The sequence below is a fragment of the Lupinus angustifolius genome, chromosome LG17, assembly GCF_001865875.1.
Source record: "Lupinus angustifolius cultivar Tanjil chromosome LG17, LupAngTanjil_v1.0, whole genome shotgun sequence".
Taxonomy (NCBI): domain Eukaryota; kingdom Viridiplantae; phylum Streptophyta; class Magnoliopsida; order Fabales; family Fabaceae; genus Lupinus; species Lupinus angustifolius.
Window position 1 is genome coordinate 6,203,244 of NC_032025.1, and position 4,786 is coordinate 6,208,029.

Here is a 4,786-nt window from a genome sequence, read left to right on the forward strand (position 1 = left end):
ATTGTGTTATGACCATTATTTAATTAGCCAAAATATAAAATGATCTTCAGTAATTAATTTGGTGGCTAAGGGCATATGTGACATGAAATATTATAGGTGAAGATACATTCAGGCAATTTCTGATTTGATGAAAGGACTGAATTAGAACTATTGCAACTTAAGTAGTAATCGCTTCAATTACTTTTATTGGTTATGGTCCCCATTTGTAGAGCAACGAATTTTAAGTTGAGTGACTGGTGAGAATAAAGGGATTTTGATAAGGAGTTGTCCATAAGTGGTTACAACATCCATCAGAAAACCATAAGGCAAAGACTCATCATCAGAACACATACACTCCCCTTGGCTTTCTCATTCCCCTATAGAGAAGCAGAAGGAAAACCATCAGACTTTAACGTATGAAAGATCATCACACCCACATACATTTGAGATTCCAAATGGCTAATCAAGGTATGTTCTTCTTCTTTACCATGAAATCAATTGGGGTTTCTTCGGTCTGGATCATGGTTGTTCCATTTGGGTTTATGTATGGACATAAACATTGGGTTATGGAACAAAGCCATGATCATAAGGATTTTCGTGTTCAACCTAAGGATTATAGATGGAAAATTTCCAGCAAGTGGTATCATAGCCACCCTAATTTGATTCATGTGTGAAATTAGGTTTCTTGTTTTTCTTCCCCAAAATCTGGATTGATTTAGGGGTTTGGTGTTTTATTTATGCCATGGATCGATTAGGATAGAAATTGATTGTTTTCATGTGCATATACAAAGATTCGTAAATGAATCAATGTCTTTTCTGGTGTTTTTCTTGAATTTTTGGGTGATTTTTCGGAGAAGAACGATGCAGAAATTGTCATGTTCATTTTCTGTCGCAGTGCTCTCGCTCAAGCGAGAACATGCTTTCTCAAGCGCGAGTGCCTCGTCCAAGCGAGATTGTCTCGCCCAAGCGAGAGCTAAACAGAAGCATTGGCTTCTATTGCGCTCAAGCGAGAGCGCCTCCCCCAAGCGGGAGCTAAACAGAAGCATTGACTTCTATTGCGCTCAAGCGAGAGTACCTCGCTCAAGCGAGGGTTCCTCGCCCAAGCGAGAAATGAACATAAGCTTTGTCTTCTATTGAACCCAAGCGAGAGTACCTCGCCTAAGCGAGAGTACAATAAGATTTGTGGGACTTTGGTATCTTTGTGCATTGACTTTAATTGTTATTTGGTTGTCCATTAAGTTGTCTGTTATTTCAAGTGAGCTAATTGAAGTGAAATGTCGCCAAAGTGACCTTTCATGGATATAACTCATGAGGAATATTGGATGTAAGTGTGTATGATTATTCATGCGAGTATTGACTGGCCCAAAGGAAAGTTAATATTTGGCCGAAGATCATACACACCTGTGATGATAAACATGTTATAATTCTAAATTCTTTAAACATGTGATTGATGAATCAATCCAAAGAGGGATTCATCAGTTGACATGCCTTATTATAAATGTTTGATCATTTCAACAAGAGTACCACTTGCAGTTAACACCACTGTCCAAAGACTTGATATTAATGGTGCACTGGGTAACTTGATTACGACATACTATTGTTTAATCACATTGATAATTTTAAGTTGTAAGCATATTTTAATATTTTGTCTTTTGTCTGATTCAGCTACATTAATTGCTTCTATATCTGCAAATTTGAATTCGGTTCCGGTCCTTAATGGAGAAAATTTTAAGGACTGGAAAGAGAACATGGAAATTGTTCTTGACTGCATGGATCTAGACTATGCATTAAGGGTAGAGCAACCCCCTTCTCCTTCGGAATTCAGTGCCTCTGAAGAGAGGAAGGATTATGAGAAGTGGGATTTCTCTAATCGCATGAGTCTAATGATTATTAAGTGCGACATTCCAAAGGTCTTTAGGGGTACTATCTTAGATGAGATAAACAGTGCAAAAGTTTTCTTTGCTGAAATTGAAAAACGCTTTGCAAAGAGCGATAAGGCGGAAACAAGTACTCTGTTACAGAACTTGATTTCCATGAGGTATCAAGGCAAGGGAAACATAAGGAATACATTATGGGAATGTTCAACATTGCTTCAAAACTTAAGGCCCTTAAGCTTGAGATGTCGGAAGACTTACTCATACATTTGGTCTTACTTTCCCTTCCTGCATAATGCAGTCAGTTTAGGATTTCTTATAACTGTTAAAGGGAGAAATGGACTCTAAATGAGCTCATTTCATTTTGTGTGCAAGAAGAGGAAAGACTGAAGCGAGAAAGGACTGAAAGTGCCCATTATGTTAGTACCTCTAAAGACGCTAACGGTCCAGTTCAAAAGAAGTAGAAGCAGGCTAATGTCTGTTACTTTTGCAAAGGAACTGGATATCAAAAGAAGAAATGTGTAAAGTATCACGACTGGCGTGCTAAGAAAGGTACATTTCTTACTTTGGTATGTTCTGAGGTCAATTTAACTTCAGTACCTGGAAACACCTGGTGGTTAGACTCCGGTTCAACTTCTAACATCAGTGTTTCAATGCAAGATTTCCTGAGCTATCGAAAGCCTCATTATGTTGAAAGATACATCTACGTTGGCGATGGAAAGTCGGTATAAGTGGAAGCTCTAGGGCATTTTAGGTTGTTGGTATGTATTGGTTTTTATTTGGATTTGAAAGACACTTTTGTTGTACCGTCATTTAGACGGAATTTAATATCCGTTTCTTATTTGGACAAATTTGGATATTGTTGTTCATTTGTAAACAATTCGGTTCAATTGCCTTTAAATTCAAATGTTATTGGAACTGGTTCACTTATGTTAAATGACAATCTGTATATGCTAAATACTATAGTTGGTTATAGCGAAACCCTAAATGTGGAATCACGTGGTACTAAGCGTAAAATTGAAAATAATAATTCAGGTGCATTATGGCACAAGCGCCTAGGTCACATTTCTCAAAAGAGAATTGAGCGTCTTGTGTCAGATGGGATTTTAGATTTCATTGACTTCACAAACCTTAATGTTTGCGTTAAATTCATAAAAGGAAAACAGGCCAAAAATCAAAATCTGGTGCATATAGCTTCGGACGTCTTAGAATTGATACATACGGATATTTGTGGGCCATTCCCTACGGCTTCCTGGAATGGTCAACAATACTTCATATCATTCATAGACGATTATTCTCGTTATGCATACATTTTTCTAATTCATGAAAAGTCCCAATCGGTGGACGTGTTCAAAACTTTTAAGGCTGAAGTTGAAAATCAACTCAACAAAAAGATTAAATGCGTCTGATCTGACCATGGTGGCGAATACTACGATAGATATGATGGTTCATGTGAACAACGTCCAGGGCCTTTTGCCAAATACCTAGAGGAATGTGGTATAGTCTCACAGTACACCATGTCAGGATCGCCTAGCATGAATGGTGTGTCTGGAAGACAAAACCAGACTCTTAAAGATATAGTGAGGAGTATGATATGTCACTCTACCTTGCCAGAGTCACTCTAGGGAGAGGCACTTAAGACTGCAGCTTATATTCTTAATATGGTGCCAACTAAGGCAACTGCCAAAACACCTTATGAACATTGGACTGGGCGAAAGCCTAGTCTAAAGCATTTTCATGTGTGGGGATGTCCAGCCGAGGCAAGGCCTTATAGGCCTCATGAAAAGAAATTGGACTCCCGTACAGTGAGCAGTTAGGACTCCCGGATAGTGAGCAGTTACTTTATTGGTTACTCTGAAAAATCAAGGGGCTATAAATTTTATGACCCAAATTTAAAATCCATATTTGAGACGGGTACAACCACGTTCTTTGAGGATATTGAGTTTGAGGGGGGAGATAAGGTTAGAAACTTTGTCTTAGAGGAAGAATTTGTATCAATTCTAGATGTGATTCATATGGTTGGTTTTGATGAAGCAAATTTGGAACCTCTTCAAGATGTAGTTGATGAAGCTTTTTCTGCTCAAGGTGAGTTAGTAATTCATGAAGGACAAACTCAAAACTCTCAAGAACATGGACAAGAGTTACAAGAGCCAATAACTTTGAGTAGATCCACTAAAGAAAGGAGAAATGCAATTCCATATGACTACATTTGCTTTCTCCTGGAACATGAGGGTGATGGCTTAATGGACAATGATCCATTAAACGTTCATGAAGCCATCCAAAGTTTGGGAATTTGTCCCATTACCAGAAGGTTAGAAACCCATTGGTTGCAAATGGATTTTTAAGACCAAGCGGGATTCTAATGGTAATGTGGAGAGGTATAAGGCGCGTCTTGTAGCTAAGGGTTTTACTCAGAAGGAAGGGATTGACTATAAAGAGACTTTCTCTCCAGTTTCAATGAAAGACTCTCTTAGGATAATCATGGCTCTTGTAGCACATTATAACTTGGAGCTTCATCAGATGGATGTCAAGATAGCTTTTCTCAATGGAAACATTAATGAAAAGATTTATATGGTGCAACCAGAACACTTTGTAACGGGAGACCGAAAGAATATGGTTTGCAAATTGACAAAATCCATCTATGGGCTAAAACAGGCGTCTCGTCAGTGGTACCACAAATTTCATGAGGTGATTCTCTCTTTTGGTTTTGAGATGAATTCAGTCGAGGATCGTGTGTATCACAAGTTCAGTGGGAGCAAATATATTTTCTTGCTCTTGTATGTGGATGACGTACTGCTTGCCACTAATGATGTGAATACCATATTAGAAACCAAGAAATTTCTATCCACTAGTTTTGAAATGAAGGATCTTGGTGAAGCTTCGTTTGTATTAGGAATTCAGATACACTGAGACAGATCTCGGGGTATTCTTGG